General features: G+C 38.0%; 1 protein-coding gene across 2 annotated transcripts in view; it reads right to left on the reverse strand.

Moving 5' to 3' along the window:
- Nucleotides 1-23750, reverse strand: part of LOC133634106 (protein sidekick-1-like) — a 962694-nt gene extending 938944 nt beyond the window's left edge. Inside the window, exons 1-3 of one of the 2 annotated variants that reach the window (XM_062027111.1) lie at nucleotides 23304-23750; nucleotides 20631-20693; nucleotides 20476-20540 (exon numbers count right to left, since the gene is read on the reverse strand). The gene's annotated coding sequence lies outside the window, so the exon portion shown is untranslated. The remainder of the gene's footprint in view (nucleotides 1-20475; nucleotides 20541-20630; nucleotides 20694-23303) is intronic. The other variant, XM_062027112.1, reaches the window with a different exon arrangement.
- Between the last annotated feature and the right edge of the window lie 2054 nt (nucleotides 23751-25804).

A 25804-nucleotide genomic window follows, 5' to 3' on the forward strand; every position in this document is an offset into this window, starting at 1 on the left:
CAGCGGGGGTGGTGGAGCCTATCCCAGCCTCCCATAGGAAGCTCTATATTTAATAACTTTGTTCTGATCAACATATGAGCAAAAACATCAACGCAAATATACTAGAATTAGCTACAATAGCTACATTGTATCAGTTTAGTTGTTTTAATTAGCTACAATAGCTACATTTGATCTGTTTAGTTTTTTTAATTAGCTACGATAGCTACATTGTATCTGTTTAGTTTTTTTAATTAGCTACAGTAGCTACATTTTATCTGTTTAGTTTTTTAATTAGCTACAATAGCTACATTTTATCTTTTTGGTTTTTTAATTAGCTACAATAGCGACATTTTATCTTTTTAGTTTTTTAATTACCTACAATAGCTACATTTGATCTTTTTAGTTTTTTAATTAGCTACAATAGCTACAATTTTATCTGTTTAGTTTTTTTTATTAGCTACAATAGCTACATTGTATATTTTTAGTTTTTTTTAATTAGCTACAATAGCTACATTGTATCCGTTTAGTTATTTTAATTAACTACAATAGCTACATTGTATATGTTTAGTTTTTAAATTAGCTACAATAGCTACATTGTATATTTTTAGTTTTTTTTAATTAACTACAATAGCTACATTGTATCCATTTAGTTTTTTTAATTAACTACAATAGCTACATTGTATATGTTTAGTTTTTTAAATTAGCTACAATAGCTACATTGTATCTGTTTAGTTATTTTATTTAGCAACAATATCTACATTTTGTCTTTAGTTTTTTAACTAGCTACAATAGCTACATTGTATCTGTTTAGTTGTTTTAATTAGCTACGATAGCTACATTGTATCTGTTTAGTTTTTTTAATTAACTACAATAGCTACATTGTATCGGTTTGTTGTTTTAATTAGCTGCAATAGCTACATTTTATCGGTTTAGTTTTTTAATTACCTACAATAGCTACATTATATCTTTTTAGTTTTTTAATTAGCTACAATAACTAAATTTTATCTGCTTAGTTTTTTTATTAGCTACATTAGCTACATTATATCTTTTTAGTTGTTTTAATTAGCTACAATAGCTACATTGTATATGTTAAGTTTTTTTAATTAGCTACAATAGCTACATTGTATCTTTAGTTTTTTAACTAACTACAATAACTACATTGTATCTGTTTAGTTATTTTAATTAGCAACAATAGCTACATTTTGTCTTTTTAGTTTTTTAACTAGCTACAATAGCTACATTGTATCTGTTTAGTTATTTTAATTAGCAACAATAGCTACATTTTGTCTTTTTAGTTTTTTAACTAGCTACAATAGCTACATTGTATCTGTTTAGTTATTTTAATTAGCTACAATAGCTACATTGTATCGGTTTAGTTATTTTAATTAGCTACAAAAGCTTCATTGTATCTGTTTAGTTTTTTTAACTAGCTACAATAGCTACATTTTATCTGTTTAGTTTTTTAATTAGCTACAATAGCTACATTGTATCTGTTTAGTTTTTTTAATTAGCTACATAAGCTACATTGTATCTGTTTAGTTTTTTTAATTAACTACAATAGCTACATTGTATCTGTTTAGTTTTTTTAATTGACCACATAAGCTACATTGTATCTGTTTAGTTTTTTTAATTAAGTACAATAGCTACATTGTATCTGTTTAGTTATTTTAATTAGCTACAATAGCTACATTTTATCTTTTTAATTAGCTACAATAGCTACATTGTATCTGTTTAGTTTTTTTAATTAGCTATAATAGCTACATTTTATCTGTTTAGTTTTTTTTAATTAGCTACAATAGCTACATTTTATCCGTTTATTTATTTATTTTTTAACATTTTTTATACTAAGTTTATATCTGTTCTAAAAAGAACCAACTTTATAAAACATAGAACTGTGCTAAGAGCAAGATGCAGTGCCATTTCAAACTACTACTGTAGTTTTTGATCAAATTAAAGTGAAACTTGTTTTAAATGATCTGTCATTTTTATTCATTGCTTTCTTTAAAAAATGAAGGGGGAAAAAATTGGAAAAAAATCCTTCATCAAATTTTTTCGGGAAAAAACAGGAGATTTTAGTTTTAGGCCATTTGGCACAGGCCCACTGAAAACACATGGCCTCAAAAACACAACAAAAGTAAAAGTTTTCTGCTGATGTTCTGAAGTGCATTATTTTTTGCTGGAGAAAAAAAGACCTCCTTAATTCTTCTAACAGCAGGTTCTGACAGAGGTTTAATGAAAATAAAGAAAAAGACGGTGGGACAAATGGATGCTCTCTGCAACAAGCGGACTGAAAGAGTTTCAGACAATTAAGACTAACAAACTCACTTTGACACACATTTATTTGTATGTTGTGATGGAGGAGCAACTAATGAACATTTTAAATGAGAAAGTTCCTGAGGAAAACATGATAACCCTGCCCTTATTTCTCTCCTTCCAAATGCTAATGTCGACACTTCTTCATCCCCTTCCTCCTCCTGTGTCCCACGCCCCATAAATACTGCATTATTTTAATTACCTTTTCTACTTTCGCTTTCCCCTTCCTAATTTTCCAGAGAAATCTAAGTTTCGTACGCTGTAAATCTGCACTGTGGTGAGCTCATAATGATAATAATGCCATTTTTATAAAGAAGTTCTGCCGATGATTTGACATTAGTTTTATAAGGCAATATTTCATAGAGATGAACTTTGATGAAGGACTGGGGAAGGCGCATTTTGTGTGTGTGTGTGTGTGTGTGTGTGTGTGTGTGTGTGTGTGTGTGTGTGTGTGTGTGTGTGTGTGTGTGTGTGTGTGTGTGTGTGTGTGTGTGTGTGTGTGTAGGTCATTTTTACCCCATTGCGTTTCCTCTTTACAAATGCATTGTTTGTCTAAATCTAGAAGTGCAGGGTTATGTTATTTACCTGTGGTAATTGCTTTTCCCAAATGGTAGATTCCCTCAGTACACGCACACACACACACACACACACACACACACACACACACACACGTAAAGAGTGAGTAATGGATGGTAAAACAACAAAGATGCCATTTCAGATAGCGGCAGAATAAACACATAGCACAGACCGACGGTTGCGTGTAGTGATGGGTATATGACGTCTCAGTGAGTGCATGGCACACTCACTACCCGTTTCGACACTGCACGGTTATAGTTTTAGTGTTTCGTAATGGTCATCAGTGGAGATGTCCGATAATATAGTCAGTCCGATATTATAGGCCGATAAATGCTTTAAAATGTAATATCGGAAATTATCGGTATCGGTTTCAAAAAGTAAAATGCATGACTTTTTAAAACGCCGCTGTACGGAGTGGTACACGGACATAGGGAGAAGTACAGAGCAGTTGCGTCTCCCAGTCATACTTGCCAACCCTCCCGATTTTCCCGGGAGACTCCCGAATTTCAGTGCCCCTCCCGAAAGTCTCCCGGGGCAAACATTCCCCCGAATTTCTCCCGATTTCCACCCAGACAACAATATTGGGGGCGTGCCGGCCCAGTCACATAATACCTACGGCTTTTCACACACACAAGTGAATGCACAGTATACTTGTTCAACAGCCATACAGGTCACACTGAGGGTGGCCGTATAAACAACTTTAACACCCTTACAAATATGCGCCACACTGTGAACCCACACCAAACAAGAATGACAAACACATTTCGGGAGAACATCCGCACCGTAACACAACATAAACACAACAGAACAAATACCCAGAACCCCTTGCAGCACTAACTCTTCCAGGACGCTACAATATACACCCCCCGCTGCCCCCAAAATCCCAACCCCGCCCACCTCAACCTCCTCATGCTCTCTCAGGGAGAGCATGTCCCAAATTCCAAGCTGCTGTTTTGAGGCATGTTAAAAAAAATAATGCACTTTGTGACTTCAATAATAAATATGGCAGTGCCATGTTGGCATTTTTTCCATAACTTGAGTTGATTTATTTTGGAAAACCTTGTTACATTGTTTAATGCATCCAGCGGGGCATCACAACAAAATTAGGCATAATAATGTGTTAATTCCACGACTGTATATATCGGTATCGGTTGATATCGGAATCGGTAATTAAGAGTTGGACAACATCGGAATATCGGATATCAGCAAAAAAGCCATTATCGGACATCTCTAGTCATCAGCCATTTGCTGGCCTTAAAAAATGTATTTATAGCAGGGCTGTCAACAATAACACGTATGATTATAAAACATATATATATATTGCATTACACAAAAAATGTTGGCCCTAGTGTGTGAATGTGAGTGTGAATGTTGTCTGTTTATCTGTGTTGGCCCTGCGATGAGGTGGCGACTTGTCCAGGGTATACACCGCCTTCCGCCCGAATGCAGCTGAGATAGGCTCCAGCACCCGCCCGCGACCCCAAAAGGGACAAGCGGTAGAAAATTGATGGATAAATGGATGGAGATTAATCACAGGGCTTGTTTTGATCACGTCAAACGCCAGCGTGATGATAGAGCGATGTGCACTGCGCCCTTCAAAACAAACTCCGATGGAACTTTAGATGAATGGTCGGCGCACATCAAGTTTTAAAATAGCCCCTTAAAGCCAAACATGGCGTCGCTCGTTAGCATGAACGCTACATAGACAGCAAACAGCTGGCTGAGTGTAAACAATGCCTTTTTGAAATGGACACCTAACATCTGTGAAGACCAAGTGCTGCAAGATGTCCTTCATGTCGCCAAACGAAGGTCATACGAACTCCAGGTAGTTTGTACAAAAAGAGATCGAGTAAATAAGCTGGTTTGTGCAACCGAGGTTTTGTAGTTGGATGAAGCCCAGCAGATAAGACAGACCATAACGAGGGAATCGAGAGGCACGCTCTTTGACAAACGTCACGTCTCTCGTCAACACACTGCACAAGGCACCTTCTCTCACACACACGTTTCACAATAAAAGCGCCAACAAAATTAAAAATGGCTTCCATTTGTTTAAACAACTGGTTTGAACTAAGGAAAAGTACATGGTGCACTATGTAAACTTATTTATATGTGTCTTTAATACATAATCTATGAATATTTATGTACGTTTTTTGACATGGACTTGTTTCTTCAGCATTGTCCACATGTTTAAGTCAGGACTTTGGGAAGGCCATTCTAAAACTTTAATTCTAGCCTGATTTAGCCATTCCTTTACCACTTTTGACGTGTGTTTGGGGTCATTGTCCTGTTGGAACACCCAACTGCGCCCAAGACCCAACCTCCGGGCTGATGATTTTAGGTTGTCCTGAAGAATTTGGAGGTAATCCTTTTTTTTTTTATATTGTCCCATTTACTCTCTATAAAGCACCAGTTCCATTGGCAGCATGTCAGAAAACCAACACATTTAGCTGAACTGCACCAATTTTGTCAAGAGGAGTGATAAACAATACAACCAGAAGCTTGTGGATGGCTACCAAAAGTGCCTTATTGCAGACATATAACCAAATATTAACATTGCTGTATGTATACTTTTGACCCAGCACATTTGGTCACATTTTCAGTAGACCCATAATAAATTCATAAAAGAACCAAACTTCATGAATGTTTTTTTTGTGACCAACAAGTATGTGCACCAATCACTCTATCACCAAAAAATAAGAGTTGTAGAAACTATTGGAAACTCAAGACAGCCATGATATTATGTTCTTTACAAGTGTATGTAAACTTTTGACCACGACTGTAATTAGTAATCGTGAAAAAAATAGACATTTAAAAAACATATCTTCTGTTAAACCACTAATGGTAACATAAGCTAACTGGTCGTGGGTGGTGTTATTTTTGGTTAAAAAGTGTAACTTTGAGCAAGTAACAAACATTCACTGTACCGTGCGTATAGAATAGAATAGAACAGGGGTCGGCAACCCAAAATGTTGAAAGAGCCATATTGGACCAAAAATACAAAAACAAATCTGTCTGGAGCCGCAAAAAATTAAAAGCCATATTACATACAGATAGTGTGTCACGAGATATAAATTGAATTAAGATGACTTAAAGGAAACTAAATGAGCTCAAATATAGCTACAAGTGAGGCATAATGCTGCAATATGTACATATAGCTAGCCTAAATAGCATGTTAGCATGGATTAGCTTGCAGTGACCAAATATGTCTGATTAGCACTCCACACAAGTCAATAACATCAACAAAACTCACCTTGTGCATTCACGCACAACGTTAAAAGTTTGGTGGACAAAATGAGATAGAAAAAGAAGAGGCATAAAACACGTCCTAGAAAGTCGGAGAAAGTTATACTTGTAAACAAACTACGGTGAGTTCAAGGACCGCCAAAATTAGTAGGACAAAACGGCGCTCGCCAAATACTCAAATCAGTGAAGCATGTTTAATATAAACAGTGTGCTTTATAATAATTAGGGAGGTTTGCGTCATGTTTGTCCTCCTACGGAAACCATATTAAAACAAAAACTTTTTTTTTTTCCTCATCTTTTTCCATTTTTCATACATTTTTAAAAAAGCTCCAGAGAGCCACTAGGGCGGCGCTAAAGAGCCGCATGCGGCTCTAGACCCGCGGGTTGCCGACCCCTGGAATAGAATATATCTTTATTGTCATTGTACAACGAAATTGTAAGCAACACTAATTAGTGCAAATTCATAATAACACATAAAAACATAAGAACATAGATAGATAGATAAAAATACCAAGCACAATAGTATACTATTTGTACCAAAATGCTGCTTAAATTAAACTCTGTTTGAACACTACTTTGTAACAAATGTGTTCAGCTTCTTTTTGGCCAACTTGCTTCCAAATCTCAGTAGCTATGAGCAACTATTACTCAAAGCAATCATGGGCCAAAAGTGAGTTCCGACACGCCGGCTGTTTTTGCTGAGAGTTATAGCCAAGAAACGCTTTGAATCGTGGCGAGGTTCTGAGGTCACGACTGCCCTGCTGGCTGCTAGACTGCCGCCATTGATATCGGATTTGAAACACTCCACCTCAGAGCTCGCGGTCGACTGTACCCCGAGGCAGAGTTATTATTGTCACTCGCAATGTTTCACTGTTAAGCCAAGTGCTCTCTAGTGGGTGGCAGCGAGGTCACAGCCCCCGGGCATCAATACTGTACGTAGTCTACATCTGATATGGTCCACCTCAGGTGCCACAAGTCCAGTTCAAAGAGAAATATAACACAAAATGCTCAGAAAAGGTCAATGATGGTGTGGTGGTTCACTTGTCTGACCACTTCAGTGATGGTGCCAATGTGAATGTCTCCATGTGTCCTGGGATAGGCTCTAGCTCACCATGACCAGAATTGGCTACATTGTAGATAAATTGTACATGTCAGAGTAGTTTTAAATGCAACATACTTTTGAGTATTTTTGTGAAGAAGAAACGCTACTTTTACCTTGTTACCTTGCTACATTTATTTATATTATTATGTTTATGCAGTAATGGGCAGTAACAAGCTACATGTAGCTAAGCTACATAGCTTAACTACATTTTCCAGGAGCTTGGCGGTAGCTTAGATCCGTTTTTTTCAACCACTGTGCAGATACAGTCTGGTGAGCCGTGGGAGATTATGTAGTTTCACTTATTTGGGTTAAAAAATGTTGTTTTGCAAACCAGAAAATTATAGTCTGCAAATTATGTGCCGTCGTTGAGTGTCGGTGCTGTCTAGAGCTCGGCAGAGTAACCGTGTAATACTCTTCCATATCAGTAGGTGGCAGCCGGCAGCTAATTGCTTTATAGATGTCGGTAACACATCGCGTGAGACGACGATGGTTTGTCGTGATCACAATATGCAGACCACAGCGGGAGGCAGGGTGCAGGTGAAACGGTATCTAATGCTTAAACCAAAAATAAACAAAAGGTGAGTGCCCCTAAGAAAAGGGGAAGGCTATTCAGAACGAAACTAAAACGGCTACAAAATAAACAAAAACAGAATGCTGGACGACAGCAAAGACTTACAGCGTGTGGAGCAGACAGCGTCCACAAAGTACATCCGAACATGACATGACAATCAACAATGTCCCCACAAAGAAGGATAGCAACAACTTAAATAGTCTTGACTGCTACAACAAAGCAGATGTGGGGAATAGCATCTAAGGAAGACATGAAACTGCTACAGGAAAATACCAAAAAAAGAGAAAAAGCCACCAAAATAGGAGCGCAAGACACGAACTAAAACTATACGCACGGGAAAACACCAAAACATTCAAAATAAGTCAGGGCGTGATGTGACAGGTGGTGACAGTACACCTACTTTGAGACAAGAGTTATATTGATGCATGCTTGGTTATGGTTTAAAGTCATATCCAACACTTGCGATAACGACTTTTTATTGTCTACTGAGTTTACATTTTTTAATGATTTTTGCTAGTGGTTTATGGTGGGGTGCCTCTGCATTTTTTCAATGAAAAAAATGTGCTTTGGCTCTAAAAAGGTTGAAAAACACTGGCTTAGATACTTTATTTAACAACTAGCTTTTCCTGTAGCTTAGCTACTTTTACATTCGTGTAGCGAGGTAAAAGCTACAAGCTACAAAGAGAAAATTAACTGCGAATCCAGGCCGAAAAAATATGGAGAAAATACAACGACCTGGATAATTGAGAACGTCCATACGTACGGACAAAATCCATGATTGATTGATTGGTGTTCGTATGATGAGTTACAATTGGCTAAGTTTAGGGTGAAACATTAAGGACTGGCCAATCAGAGGCAAGATAAGAAGGGTCATCAAAACCAAGAAGCAAAATCATAACAATCAAGCACTCATGACACATGACGACGAGGGAGTCGGAGACAGAGGGACGCTTCAAGCTGACCACTCAAAAAAAACAAAAATACATAATTGAAAATGGCAGAGGGGTTCTGTACCGCAGATTAGATTTTTTCTTTAGTGATGAAGATGAAGTGTAGGAAACCCACAATAATGCGTGTCCTTGGCCATATTTGGACAAATGTATGCGTTTAGAGCAGGGGTGTCAAACTCATTTTCATTGAGGGCCACATCGGAGTAATGGCTGCTTTCAGAGGGCCGCTTTTTTAAAATTGATTTACATTATGCATGCGTGTAATAACCTGTGATTAATCATGATTAATCGAAATGCATATGCATTTCATTATTAGATTTTTTTTATGCATAACTTGCTTTAAAATCATAAATAAAGGACAAGCAGATATTTAACTATTAGTTTTTATCTCACAAAAAAAGTTTTGCAATACAGTATATAATATAATTGGCATGATCAGATCATATTAAAGTTGTTTTTAAGTTTTAAATTTTTTTCTGTCAAAATTGAAATAACGAATGCATTTAGTAAAAAATTTAATAAAATAAAAAAATTCTAAGTTTATTATTGAAACCCATTTCTCCAGGCTTTCGCGGGCCACATAAAATGATGTGGCGGGCCAGAACTGGCCCCCGGGCCTTGAGTTTGACACCTGTGGTTTAGAGAAAACAATGCCCAAAACCTTAGTTCTTAATTGTTTACTCTGTAAACCAAAATTTAAAAACTGCTCTCTTCATCAAAGACGTCCAACACAAATTTAGGAACACACATTAAGGTGAGCTGAGTTCATGAACATAATCATTACCATCTATTCCCAAACACTCAAGTCATTGTTTAGTTTTTTTGTCAAGATATAGGTAAACGCTGTTTTTTTACTGTAGGTAGAAAAAATGAATAACATTATAGGTGTGGGCTAAACAAAAGGCAAATTAAATAAATACATACAGCAGGGTGTGGGGACCCCTAGTGTAGTTTTAGGGTGTCCCCAGCTAAATGAAAAATAGTTATATATACAAATAGCAGTGGCGGGCTGTGCGTTGCCCACCTAGGCCTTCAGTGATGTCCTACTTAGTCCGACTTTAATAAATACCCTTCAAAATACCATAATGTATGTCCCCACATGACCACGGCTGGAGAAATACTATACAGAACCACACTTGTGCACTACTGGACATTGAATCACCTCAACCGTTTACAAAACAGGCTATATTTCGGCACATTTAAAAATCAATGAACCCGCATCAGCATTTAAAACATACCTTGCGTGGTACTGTCAAAATTGAAATAATTGTAAAGAACATATTAAATGTGGAAAAATAAATAAACTATTTGAACTTTTTCCTTGCGAGTTAAAAAAGTGAGAACCGATGATTTCTCTGTTGGCCAAGTATGGCTCCGGTGCCATTTCCTGCTTTTCGCCAATTACATCTTGTGATGGGATTCTCACTGGGGAGTGACAAGTGAAAGTCCAATCACAGTCAGGTTTAGCGTAAGGCTACCTAGATGGGCTACTGTCAACAACTCGTGATCTGGTTGGCTATCGCAACTTTCTATCAATTATCTATCCGCCAGAATTTATACACCGCTGGCAACAAGCTAGCTGAATTCTGATTGGATAAAAGCTCTAACTTAAAAACAAGCAACACTGCAGCCTAATAAGACATGAAGAGAATATGATGAATACTTTATGGAAAGTAGATTAAAATTAACTTTTATTAATCTATGATCATGATTTATGTTAGGCCAGCAGAGAAGGCCTTGCTGGCCCTAAGGCACACCACTGGTAAATAGTAATGGACCCTTATTGTGTCCATTTCCACACTCTTAAAGGCCTGCTGAAAGCCACTACTACCGACCACGCAGTCTGATAGTTTATATATCAATGATGAAATCTTAACATTGAAACACATGCCAATACGGCCGGGTTAACTTATAAAGTGCAATTTTAAATTTCCCGGCAAACTTCCGGCTGAAAACGTTTCGATATGACGTTTGCGCGTGACGTCAACAGTGGAAGCGGAAGTATTCGGAGCCCATTGAATCCAATACAAAAAGCTCTGTTTTCATTTCAAAATTCCACAGTATTCTGGACATCTGTGTTGGTGAATCTTTTGCAATTTGTTTAATGAACAATGGAGACTGCAAAGAAGAAAGTTGTAGGTGGGATCGGTGTATTAGCGGCTGGCTGTAGCAACACAACCAGGAGGACTTACTTGGATAGCAGACGCGCTAGCCGGCGCTAGCCGCCGACCGCACGGATGATCAGGTGAAGTCCTTCGTCCTTCCGTCGATCGCTGGAACGCAGGTGAGCACGGGTGTTGATGAGCAGATGAGGGCTGGCTGGCGTAGGTGGAGCGCTAATGTTTTTATCATAGCTCTGTGAGGTCCCGTTGGTAAGTTAGCTTCAATGGCGTCGTTAGCAACAGCATTGTTAATCTTCGCCAAGCTGGAAAGCATTAACCGTGTATTTACATGTCCAGAGTTTGGTAGTATTGTTGATCTTCTGGCTATCCTTCCAGTCAGGGGCGTATTTGTTTTGTTTCTATATGCAGTAAAGCCCGATGCTATCACATTAGCTCAGTAGCTAAAGTGCGTCACTGACGTATTGTCGTGGAGATAAAAGTCACTGTGAATGTCCATTTTGCGTTCTCGACTCTCATTTTCAAGAGGATATAGTATCCAAGGTGGTTTAAAATACAAATCCGTGATCCACAATAGAAAAAGGAGCGAGTGTGGAATCCAATGAGCCAGCTTGTACCTAAGTTACGGTCAGAGCGAAAAAAGACACGTTCTGCACTGCACGCTAGTCCTTCACTTTCACGTTCCTCATCCACGAATCTTTCATCCTCGCTCAAATTAATGGGGTAATCGTCACTTTCTCGGTCCGAATCGCTCTCGCTGCTGGTGAAAACAATAGGAAAATATGAGCAGTCCTTCCCCCGGTGTCGTCACGCTACTTCCGGTATAGGCAAGGCTTTTTTTTTATCAGAGACCAAAAGTTGCGAACTTTATCGTCGTTGTTCTATACTAAATCCTTTCAGCAAAAATATGGCAATATCGCGAAATGATCAAGTATGACACATAGAATGGATCTGCTATCCCCATTTAAATAAAAAAAATTCATTTCAGTAGGCCTTTAACATTGATATCATACATGTGGGCCCATAGATTGAAATGCCGTTAAATGTAACTTTGATGTAACAAGCTACTGTTGCTGTGTAGCTTGTTACAATTCTCTGGGGATAGCTTAACTACATTTAACCGAGAGTAACTCGTAGCTTAGCTCACTACATTTTCCAAGTACCGTATTTTTCGGAGTATAAGTCGCTCCGGAGTATAAGTCGCATCGGCCGAAAATGCATAATAAAGAAGGAAAAAAACATATATAAGTCGCACTGGAGTACAAGTCGCATTTTTGGGGGAAATTTATTTGATAAAAGCCAACACCAAGAATAGACATTTGAAAGGCAATTTAAAATAAATAAAGAATAGTGAACAACAGGCTGAATAAGTGTACGTTATAAGACGCATAAATAACCAACTGAGAACGTGCCTGGTATGTTAAAGGCCTACTGAAATGAATTTTTTTTATTTAAACGGGGATAGCAGATCTATTCTATGTGTCATACTTGATCATTTCGCGATATTGCCATATTTTTGCTGAAAGGATTTAGTATAGAACAACGACGATAAAGATTGCAACTTTTGGTATCTGATAAAAAAAAGGCTTGCACCTACCGGAAGTAGCGTGACGTAGTCAGTTGAACATATACGCAAAGTTCCCTATTGTTTACAATGATGGCCGCATGAAGTGAGAGAGATTCGGACCGAGAAAGCGACAATTTCCCCATTAATTTGAGCGAGGATGAAAGATTTGTGGATGAGTAAAGTGCAAGTGAAGGACTAGTGGGGAGTTGAAGCTATTCAGATAGGGAAGATGCTGTGAGAGCCGGGGGTGACCTGATATTCAGCTGGGAATGACTACAACAGTAAATAAACACAAGACATATATACACTCTATTAGCCACAACACAACCAGGCTTATATTTAATATGCCACAAATTAATCCTGCATAAAAACACCTGCGTGTTTGTTATGCTAGCTCCTAGCTCCTCTGCTAGCTCCTAGCTCCATAGAACACGCCAATACAATTCAAACACCTGATCAACACACACAATCACTCAGCCCAAAAGACCGTTTACCTAACCCAAGGTTCATAAAGCTTATATATTTTTTAAAAGTTACGTACGTGAGGCGCACATACGGTCAAGTTATCGAATGTTTAGCAGCCAAGGCTGCATACTCACGGTACCTGATATTCAGCTGGGAATGACTACAACAGTAAATAAACACAAGACATATATATACTCTATTAGCCACAACACAACCAGGCTTATATTTAATATGCCACAAATTAATCCTGCATAATAACACCTGCGTGTTTGTTATGCTAGCTCCTAGCTCCTCTGCTAGCTCCTAGCTCCATAGAACACGCCAATACAATTCAAACACCCGATCAACACACACAATCACTCAGCCCAAAAGACCGTTCACCTAACCCAAGGTTCATAAAGCTTATATATTTTAAAAAAGTTACGTACGTGACGCGCACGTACGGTACGGTACGTGTTATGCTAGCTCCTAGCTCCTCTGCTAGCTCCTAGCTCCATAGAACACGCCAATACAATTCAAACACATGATCAACACACACAATCACTCAGCCCAAAAGACCGTTCACCTAACCCAAGGTTCATAAAGCTTATATATTTAAAAAAAGTTACGTACATACGCAAAAAAAAGCCAAAGCTGCATACTCACAGTAGCACGTCTGCGTCTTTGTCATCCAAATCAAAGTAATCCTGGTAAGAGTCTGTGTTGTCCCAGTTCTCTACAGGCGTCTGTGTATCCAAATCAAAAGTCCTCCTGGTTAGAGTCTCTGTTATCCGAGTTCTTCCATCTTGACTGCATCTTTCGGGAATGTAAACAAAGAAGCGCCGGCTGTGTACTGTTGTGGCTGACTACGTTCGAAAAATACGTCCATTTCGCACCGACAACTTTCTTCTTTGCTTGCTCGGCTTCCTTCTCCATAATGCAATGAACATGATTGAAACAGATTCACGAACACAGATGTCCAGAATACTGTGGAATTATGAAATGAAAACAGAGCTTTTTCGTATCGGCTTCAATGTGGAAGGCATACCCGTGTTCGTCGGGCTACGTCACACGCATACGTCATCCTCAGAGGCGTTTCGAACCGGAAGTTTAGCGGCAAATTTAAAATGTCACTTTATAAGTTAACCCGGCCGTATTGGCATGTGTTATAATGTTAAGATTTCATCATTGATATATAAACTATCAGACTGCGTGGTCGGTAGTAGTGGGTTTCAGTAGGCCTTTAACGTAACATATTATGGTAAGAGTCATTCAAATAACTATAACATATAGAACATGCTATACGTTTACCAAACAATCTGTCACTCCTAATCGCTAAATCCCATGAAATCTTATACGTCTAGTCTCTTACGTGAATGAGCTAAATAATATTATTTGATATTTTACGGTAATGTGTTAATAATGTCACACATAAGTTGCTCCTGAGTATAAGTCGCACCCCCGGCCAAACTATGGAAAAAACTGCGACTTATAGTCCGAAAAATACGGTAGCTTTCCCATCATTGTATTTATGTCATCATTATATTTATTTATAATCTATCCATTACTGCTCTCAAAGACACATTCTTCTGGCTTGTTAGAGACTTTGGTCACACTTACACTACACACCAAAAAGTGACATGACGTCATACCTCTTCAATGTTTACTTACAAACTATAAAAACCAACAATTGTGCTGTCGTCTGTGTCAGTGGAAACGTTCACATTTCAGCCTACAAAAATTGCACTTCCAACTCGAGAAAAAAATGTTGCGGTAAGTTGTAGATGGTTTTTTTTGTTTGTTTTAGCTGCACATATGCTAACATTAGCCCTGTTATCACACCATAAGTGACTGTAAAATATGTATCTTTTGTAGTACATGCTGTAGTAGTAAATCTCTATCTCTGAGGTTGTAGTGCAAGTACCATTAAAAATAAGCTACTAAATACATCGGACATTACTCACCAGTTACTCAGTACTTGAGCATTGTTTACTGAATGCTTATTCTTAGATAAGTAGTTATTTGGATGACCATTTTTTTCTTCCTCTCTCTAAAGTAGATGTCGTCAACATGGGGTCCTTGACTCGTAGGGGGCCCGCAGAGGTACTGCAGGGAGTCGTGACATTTTTGGATGATTAGAATTTTTACAACCTGAGATCGGTAGGTCGTGAGTTCAAACCCTAGCCGAGTCATACCAAAGACTATAAAAATGGGACCCATTACCTCCCTGCTTGGCACTCAGCATCAAGGATTGGAATTGGGGGTTAAATCACCAAAAATAATTCCCGAGCGCGGCCACCGCTGCTGCTCACTGCTCCCCTCACCTCCCAGGGGGTGGGACAAGGGGATGGGTCAAATGCAGAGGATAATTTCACCACACCTAGTGTGTGCGTGACTATCAGTGGTACTTTAACTTTATTATCCGGCAAAACATTTTATTGATCAAACACACTGTAGCATGGCCACCCTACTCACTGTAAAAAAGTACCACTGATAGTCACACACACACTAGGTGTGGCGAAATAAGTCTCTGCATTTGACCCATCACCCTTGATCTCCCCCTGGGAGGTGAGGGGAGCAGTGAGCAGCAGCGGTGGCCGCGCCCGGGAATCATTTTTGGTGATTAAACCCCCAATTCCAACCCTTGATGCTGAGTGCCAAGCAGGGAGGTAATGGGTCCCATTTTTATAGTCTTTGGTATGAACTCACAACCTACCGATCTCAGGGTGGACACTCTAGCCACAAGGCCACTGAGTAGGTCCTGTACCTTCCAGGTTTAAAATAAAACTTAACTCTTAGTATTGCACAAGGAGTATAGGTATTAGGGGTGTCAAAAAAAAATTATTTTCCGATTAATCCCGATTCTTAATTGGGACGGCGTGGCGCTGTCGGGAGAGTGGCCGTGCCAGCAACCTGAGGGTTCCTGGTTCGATCCCCACCTTCTACCAACCTAGTCACGTCCGTTGTGTCCTTGAGCAAGACACTTCACCCTTGCTCCTGATGGGTCGTGGTTAGCGCCTTGCATGGCAGCTCCCGCCATCAGTGTGTGAATGTGTGTGTGAATGGGTGAATGTGGAAATAGTGTCAAAGCGCTTCGAGTACCTTGAAGGTAGAAAAGCGCTATACAAATATAACCCATTTACCATTTCATCGATTTTAAAAAATATATATATATATATACTTTTTTTTTTTTTTTCCCAAGTCTGTCCTGTCCAGCCACTCAGGCAAATCATATTGTTGATGTCGATGCCTTATTTTCTGTACAGACTCACTTTACAAAATAAAAGCGTTGGGTACTTCTCTCGTTGCCTTTTTTGTATTTGACTGTATTACACGTACAACAGTTTTGAAAAACACTGTTTCAAATCGTGCCGCCTCTGAATGGGGTGGCACCTGGAGTGGCCTGTCAGATTTTAGGGGGGTGGCACGTACCACCCCTGTCCACCCCTTAGACACGCCCACCGCCTGTTGTCCTGCTCCGAAAAAGCTGCTGCTAGAACAGCATCCATGCTGAACATTTCAGAAGTTTGTCATTGTTTAAAGCAGAGGTGTCAAAGTCGTTTTCACTGAGGGCCACGTCGCAGTTATGTTTGGCCCCAGAGGGCCGCTTCTAACTGTGAATACTATTATTACACCGTTTTTGTAGATTTTTTTAAAAACTGAAATGTAAAAAAAAAATATGGTAAGTTGCAATCATTTCCCCTCAACATGTAGTGTATATTACTGTAAATGGAAAAACAATACTGCTGTTTTTTATGGTAAAACAAAGGCAGCTCAGTTGCCAGAATTTGTCAAATTTACATTATTTTTTTAATTGTAAATAAAAAAAACTGCAATTTTACAGTAACATTTTGGCACCTGAGCTGCCAGTTTGTTTGTTTTTACCGCAAATCAACAACTGTATATTTTTCAGTGTATTACTGTAAATGCCAAAACGGCACCACAGTTTATTACAGCAAAATAAAGTACAGTTTTCCATTTAGAGAAAAATGCTGTAAAAACCACAATTTTACCATGAAATATATTGCTACTTTTACATTGCACAATTTGATGGATAACTTGCTTTGAAATAATTTTTATTAGTATCTATTTATATTTAAAAAATTGTTTGAATGTTTACTAATATATTTTTGCATAATTAGACAATATTTTAGTTAACATAATTTGCGATTACATGGAGTACGCATATTTTTTTTCTCCCAAAATAGAACGAAAGAATACATTTAGTATGAAAAGTTACAGTACTTTATTGATACATATTATTCCCAGGCTTTCGAGGGCCAAATGAAATGAAGTGGCGGGCCACATCTGGCCCCCGGGCCTTGGGTTTGACACCTGTGGTTTAAAAGGCTTTTTTCTTCCATCCCCTCTAAGCAGCGGTCCTTAGTTGCCACCTGCAGATGTACAGGTCAGGGAGTCCTCATTTTATAGTTTTTCAGCCATGTTTGAGTTTATAAAATGTTTAACTAGCCGCTTAGCAACAGTAAATTATGTTTATTTAATCCGGATCTTTGAAGGTGGATGGGAAGTTAAAAACAGACACATTACTTAAACAAATATCACAGTGTACATTCTGCCATCTAGTGGAAAAGGATTGCATTTCTCTGCCTGTCACTAGGGGAGTTGAAGTGGAGGGAAATGGGGATGTTGTACAGGGGTCCTAAGCACAGTAACATTTGAAGAATTTATTTTCTGTCATTTAAATATCTAAGTTATAAATATGTTCTTTAAAAAAAAAACGTCATAAATGTTAATATATAAAAATAAGGTTGCTTGAATTCTGACAAAAATGCAAAATGATTCCTTACACCTGGATAACGAAAAACACTTGACTCAACACAGACGTCATACGGTCATCAAATCTCACCTTTTAGCATTGACACACTCGCACACAGCATTTTGGAACAGGGCTGAGGTACAAGAAGAAAAGTAAAAATATAATTCATCTACCTGTAGCAACTTACGAGAAAGTTACGTAAAAGTTTTACCTTTTGCATCGCATTGTCCATAACGGTGGTGCGTTCAAAGACCCTCGAATAATGTTAGAATACAAACAGAGGTGTCGCTAGGTGTTAAAGGCATATATAATAATATAACCATAATAATGATGTATTATTATGATGTGTATTCACTCACTATTGATAGTACTACATGAATCAGTAATGGGAAACGTGACAGATTTATAATCATATCCAAGTGAATAATGACAGGTTAAAGGATTATCTAAATTCATGTTCTTGCCACCAAATATTGAATTTGTTGGCAATATTTTGTAAAGAAAAAAACTAACTTTTTTTTTTTTAAACAAAACCAAATTATTTGGGGGTGTATCTAGGTATGGAAATCCCACCTTTCAAAAGATTGAGATTTTTTTTTGAATGCTGATTTCAACCAAATCCATACTATAAATAGTTTTTTAGTACATGTAAATATACCAAGTGTGTGCGTGTGTGTGTGTGTGTGTTCTTGTATTTCTACCCTTCTTGAGACATCAACAAGGAAAAGTGCCTTCCATATGAGGACCGGTGAACAAGTTAGGACATAAATCATGGTCTCATTTGCACCCCTGGTGGTGAAATCTGTCAAAATTAGGGTGGTCTCAAAAAGGAGGGATTTTTCAAATTGACTGTGTGTCGGTTTTAAAAGTGCTCCCCCTCTAGCCAACATATGAAATAACAAGTGTGTAAAAATTTGAAGTGCTTCCCCTCTGGCCAACATATGTAATAACAAGTGTGTGTAAGAAATTGAAATGTGCCCTCTCTGGCCAAAATTAATAAAATAAAATAAATATGTATATATATATATATATATATATATATATATATATATATATATATATATATATATATGTATACATATTTATTTTATTACATTTTGTCTCTATAGAGACAAAATGTAATAACTTGAAGTAAATAATGAAGATTAAAAACTGATTACAAAAAAAATTCGAAAAAATAAATAATTAACTATAAGCTTACCTTTTTTATATTTACATATTATGTATATATTATTAATGTTGTTAACACAAATCTTTATATATCTAGAAAGGTCGGTCCTAAAGAGGTAGGCATTTTTCGGAGGTCTCAAGAACGTAAATACAAGAATGTGTGTGTGTGTGTGTGTGTGTGTGTGTGTGTGTGTGTGTGTGTGTGTGTGTGTGTGTGTGTGTGTGTGTGTGTGTGTGTGTGTGTGTGTGTGTGTGTGTGTGTGTGTGTGTGTGTGTGTGTGTGTGTGTGTGTGTGTGTGTGTGTTGGACGGCATGACTGCAAGCTAATCAATGCTAACATGCTATTTGTGCTAGCTGTATGTACATATTGCATCATTATGCCCCATTTGCAGATATATTTGAGCTCATTTAATATCCTTTACTTATGTCCTCTGTGTATTTAATTTATATTTGCATGTCTCATGACATATTATCTGTATGTAATATTCGCTGCATTTCTGATAGTTGTTTGTGTGACATGTTGTTCCAGACCACAGCAAACATTACCTAGCTTTCCAAAGATTGTAATAAATCCATTAGAAGAAGACAGCCTGGCTTTTCCTTTAACTTGGACACACACATCTATACCATTGGCCAATAAAAGCCAGTCATTTCCAGGAGCTATCTCACCTTCTGAGTAGCCTCTGATTTACTAAAGGTTTGTAATGTTGTAAAAATGTGTAGAATAAATAGTAAGTTTCAACATTTCTGTCAACGAAGACATTTCTTCAGCCTGTGACACAGTCATTTTGATAGTAGGCTATTATAGCTTTTGATTGATTGATTGATTGAGACTTTTATTAGTAGGTTGCACAGTGAAGTACATATTCCGTACAATTGACCACTAAATGGTAACACCCGAAAAAGTTTTTCAACTTGTTTAAGTCGGGGTCCACTTAAATTGATTCATGATACAGATATATACTATCATATATACTATCATCATAATACAGTCATCACACAAGATAATCACAATGAAATATTTACATTATTTACAATCAGGGGTGTGGAGGGGGGTGGGGGGGTTAGGATATGGACATCAAGTAGTGGACATAGAGAGAGAGAGAGAGAGAGATCAGAAGGCATAAGAAAAAGTATCTGCATTTGATTGTTTACATTTGATTGTTAGCAATCTGGGGAGGGTGTTAGTTTAGGGTTGTAGCTGCCTGGAGGTGAACTGTTATTGCGGTTTTGAAGGAGGATAGAGATGCCCTTTCTTTTATACCTGTTGGGAGCGCATTCCACATTGATGTGGCATAGAAAGAGAATGAGTTAAGACCTTTGTTAGTTCGGAATTTGAGTTTAATATAGACATGTCATGTGTTGCCTTCATTGTAACACTTATATAAGACTTTTCATTTTTTGCGTCTCCAGACATATTTGTTTTTTGTATTTTTGGTCCAATATGGCTCTTTCATTGTTTTGGGTTGCCGACCCCTGCACTATACTGTATGTCACTCACATAAACAGATTAACAAAATGCAACGTTTGTAGTAAATGGAACCAATTGAGTAAAACTGAGTACCATCTGAAGATCTCTAACGGCGCGCTATTAAGCTCTGGCACAGTGATTGGGACCACTCTTCTCGCTTACCCTATTTTCCATTAAGTATGAAACACTTACATGTTTCCATCTTGTTTAGGAGCTGGATTGCTCTAAGGCCGGTGAGGAAGACCTTTCATGTAGAACTGAAGAAAAGACATGAAACAAGGCCATGAGAACGCTGTTTGTTTTATTCCATACCAAAGTCCACACTGGGACCTGAAGAAAGTGTGTACCTTGCACTAGGATCTGGTCGTATTTGCTTCCTGGAGGCGTCGCGCTGTGCGAGTGTAGGTACTCTGGAAAACACATTTAATAGTATTGAAGATTAGCTTTGGAGAAAAAGTGAAGCGACGCCTGCTTTCTCTTCATGTGAACTCTACACGCTAAAGTCTTGCCTTATGGTGAGTAAAGCCGCAGTCTTTGGAATTTATTACAGAAAACAGAAGTGGAATTTGATAGAAATTGATAGATCTTAAGGCACTGCTGCAGTATTCTACCAAAAGCTATATTTGTTGTTGTGTTTCACATTTCAAATAAAAGTGCAGGATTGTGGAGGATTATATTCAACTTGATCCAGCCTTTATTGCAATATGTTCATGTTGTAACTCTGAGTAAAAGTTGTTCTGCACATGCACGGTTTGCACACAGAAGAAAAGGAAAAAAAAGAAAAAGTCCCATTTAAATATTTGAACAAAGGAATCGGCCAAATCAAGTTTGCCTTGAAAAATGTATAACTGATAGACAAAAAACATGAAAATATATGGGGTGGTATGGTAGCACTAACAGTCAGGTGCTGATATAAAACATGAGGTCAGGTGGCCCTCTAGTGGAGAGAGTGGATACTGCACGTTTCTATATGCTTTCACCATTTCACCATCAGCATTAAAGGGGAACTGCCCGAGAGGGACAAGCAATAGAAAATGGATGGATGCCAATCATTCACAATCCTTATGTGTGAGACAAGCACACATACGTTTTTCTTTTTTTATACATTCTAACTCGTAAAAAAAATCTAAAATGCCTCCATCATCAGTTTATATAACTGCTCTAAGTATATACAGTATGTAACATTCATAATAACATGTAATACTTATGTATTTTGCTCACTTTAAGCATATGGCCGCGCATTCATTTCACAGACATCACAATGTTCGCTTTTCCCTTCAACAAAAATAAACCTACTAATCACGGCAGACTTTGTGAGCGACGGCGACAAATACTTTGGGACAAATGATGATCAAAAACCTTATATTTTTTTGCCTGAATATAAGGAGGATGATGTACAAGTTTTAGAAACTATTTGCTAAACAGATCCAGCAAGAAGCAGTATTCTCTCTAGGTCGTCCTCAGACGAGCCTTCCATCGTTGCTTCCAGTCATCCCGATTCTCCATACATTTGGCCAGTTCCTTGGTACTCTGAGCTCCTGCATCCTTCTTGAGTACGTCCACGTATGTTAGTGTGGGACGTCCTCTTGACCGATGCCCATGTGTTGGTTCCCACAGTACCAATTTGCTGGCTGGCAGCTCCTGATGCCTTTGGCAGTGCCCTGCTAGTCTCATTCTCCTTACAGCAATCTTCTCGCTCACCCTTGGTATTCCCCTGTAGAGGACTCTGTTGGTTACGTGCGCACTCTTGTTGATGTTAAGCACTGCACGCAGCATCCTGGTGTAGCAACCATCCAGAGACCTCTCCAGGGTTGGCTTCAGGGTCCAGCATTCGCTGCCATAGAGGAGAACGGACTCAACTGTCGCGTAGAAGAAGCTGAGTTTGATTTGGCGGGGGAGGTTGGAGCTCCATACACTGGTCATGCCGTTCAGGGCCCTCCATGCAAGTGCCTTCCTCACTTCCTCCAAGATATACACAAGCAAACATAATAAAACAATCATTTACTGTACAATGTCTGCTCTCATTCGGACTGATGGGATGTTTATATATTCCCATTTAGATGAAGAATAATCATATTCCTCACCAAAGTTTAAAAAAAATTTTTTTTGCTAGAAACGAGCATCTTTTCGTGTCTTTCTTGCCATCCCCAGGTCAAAGTTGAACGACAAACTTGACCAACTTCTCTTCTCGGTTTATGGCCACAACCTTCTACTATCCAGGTGAGAGGCATGATTCATAATCAAAAATTAACTTTCACTAGCTCAGACGTGATGCAGCAGCTCACCAGCTTAATATGTCATAATAGCAGCATAAGCTAGCTAGCGCTCTGATCAACTAAAAAATAAACTAAAAATAGTTTGCCTGCTTTAGTGCTTATAACAACAATATCGCTAATAATAAATGGAGTATTGTTGGCGTTTTACAAATTAGAATGCATTAAAAAAAAAAACATGTGTTGTTGTCTTACATTGAGATTGTGAATGATAGGCAAAATGGGGAAAAAAAGTGCAGTTCACCCTTCAAGATGCATTCTGTCACGCATGCGCGTGGTTGTGGTTGGTGTGACCCCAGGATGCAGAGAGCAAATCAGAAAGTAATTTACACTTATCAAGCACTCAGCAGAGGAAAGTAAAACAGGTCATACAAAGAGCAACGTTAAGACAAACAACCAGTGTTGAGAGATGTGAAGATAAACCCTCTTGATTGGCAATCAGGAACAGGTGAGCTCCCTAATTGGCAATCAAGAACAGGTGAGGAGAATAGTGCTCAAAAGCAAGGGTTAAGTCACTACAGAACAAATCAAAACAGGAAAAGGAACTGGACAAGAAGAAACAATAAACAACACTGAAGCCAAAAACTGTCACACACACTATGACAGCAATCACAATGAGAAAGTTTAGGAAAAGTTCTAATATAACAACATATGACTCATGTGTGACTACATTGGAAAAAAAGTACAGGAAAGTCCCCTCAAAGTGTAGCAGTGCAATGAAACTGCAAATAAATAACACATACATACCTTGACAGCTGCCTCTTTTGCACTTGTGTCCATGGAACTGCCTTTCTCTGGCTTTGAGCTGACCTTCATCGTCGCCGCCTTCATCATCTTCACCCTCTTCAGCCTCGCCTCCGTCTGCATCAAGCCTGACGGGAGCCTGCCAGGTAAGGCACACCTCCTCCATATTGTTTTAACACATCACAGTGTCCTCGCTTTCCCCCCCGCAGAGAAGCGTGGCTACAAAGCTGGGAAGTGGAAGCAGAGAGTGATCAGCAGGCAGGCCGCAGCTGAGGCGTAAATGAAGGACGAGAAAAAGCGTTGGGTTGTCGTCTCACCAACTAAAAAAACACTGGAAATGAAGACACTGTTAATAAAGTAAAGGCAACAATACACACTGCACTCATGTGCTTCATCTTAACCCATCAGAAAAGTAGACACTTCATGACTAGAAGTTCTGCAGATGGAAACAAAAACTCATGTGTGCCATCTACAGTTCTATAGAAGTATTACACGGCATATCGTCTAGACATGGTCCCCCAAATACAGCCCGCCAGTTTACACAATCCGGCCGGCCTGTGGAGGATATATAAATTATATATATATAAAATATATATGTGTATATATATATATATATATATATATATACAGTATATATTGGGTGTATGTACATACAGTATATACTGTGTGTATATATATATATATATATATATATATATATATATATATATATATATATATATATATATATATATATATATATATACATATATAAACATACATATATATATATATATATATATATATATATATATATATATATATATATATATATATATATACACATTAGGGCTACAATAACTAATCGATTAAATCGATTAAAATCGAATATAAAAATAGTTGGCGATTAATTTAGTCATTTTTTTTATAAACCTTTATTTATAAACTGCAACATTTACAAACAGCTGAGAAACAATAATCAAAATAAGTATGGTGCTAGTATGCTGGGGTTTTTTTCAATAAAATACTAGAAAGAATAGAAATGTAGTAAATGACTATTCTAGCTGCAAATGTCTGGTTTTTGGTGCAATATCTACATAGGTGTATAGAGGCCCATTTCCAGCAACTATCACTCCAGTGTTCTAATGGTACAATGTGTTTGCTCATTGGCTCAGAAGGCTAATTGATGATTATAAAACCCTTGTGCAATCATGTTCACACATCTGAAAACAGTTTAGCTCGTTACAGAAGCTACAAAACTGACCTTCCTTTGAGGCGATTGAGTTTCTGGAGCATCACATTTGTGGGGTCAATTAAACGCTCAAAATGGCCAGAAAAAGAGAACTTTCATCTGAAACTCGACAGTCTATTCTTGTTCTTAGAAATGAAGGCTATTCCACAAAATTGTTTGGGTGACCCCAAACTTTTGAACATATATATATATATATATATTTGTCCTGTCCAGACGCTCAGGCAAATCATATTGATACTTCTCTTGATGCCATATTTGTATTTAACTTTTTTTTAAAGTTTAGATATATTTACTGTTCGGTGCAGCTGGACCAGAGCAGGAGAAGATAGAAAGAAGAAGAAGAAGAAAAAAAGACAGAAGGGGAAATTGTGGGGACCAGACAACAAAAAAGTTTGGGGACCCCTGATCTAGAGTGACAACTTTTTTTTCAGTGTAAACTTCATATTACAATAAACAAAGCCATAGGAAAATTATTTATTCTATAATATAAATGTATATATTTGTTTCCTTGATACTTTGATAGTGTTCTTAATAACTTTTTAAAGTGTTATTTACCTTACACAGTTAATCGTGTAAATAGCAGTTGTCTTATTTTACCTTAGTCAAAGCTATGTTTTACTTATTTTGCTCGTCTTCTTGAAAACCTTTTAAAATTTAATTTACCTTTGAATGTAACTTTCACACTTCAGCAATAATCCATTTTTACTTATAACTTATACTTATTTCACTCTATCGAGGGTTCTGCTTCACTTGTATTTTACTGTGATTGTGTATTCCTTTCAGACTTTTTTACATTTAACTTTACAAGAGTTCTTATTAATGAATAGGGCTGTCTTTAACTAGGGATTTTCATAGTCAAATCTGATTTGTTAAAGTTTGCCCGATGAGCAAAATCTGTGGCATCCTGTTTCCCACATCCATCTATCCATCTTCTCCCGCTTGTCCCCCCAGACTGGAGCCTATCCCAGCTGCACTGAGGCGGAAGGTGGGGTACACCCTGGACAAGTCGCCACTTCATCGCAGGGCCAACACAGATAAACAGACAACCATTCACACTCTAGGGCCAGCTTTACAAATAAAAGTGATTGTAATGTAGTGCCAACATTGGTCACTAGGTGTCAATAACGCTACATGAATGTAACATGACTGGACTGATTATGGTTGGAACATACCTTGCTTTATTCTTTATTGAAGTATTTCTGGCCGCCTTAAGATGGATATTATTATATCAGATTTCCACTTAATTTCATCAGCTATTATTATACTTAGGAAT

Source organism: Entelurus aequoreus, linkage group LG18 (assembly GCF_033978785.1).
Source record: "Entelurus aequoreus isolate RoL-2023_Sb linkage group LG18, RoL_Eaeq_v1.1, whole genome shotgun sequence".
NCBI classification, from domain to species: domain Eukaryota; kingdom Metazoa; phylum Chordata; class Actinopteri; order Syngnathiformes; family Syngnathidae; genus Entelurus; species Entelurus aequoreus.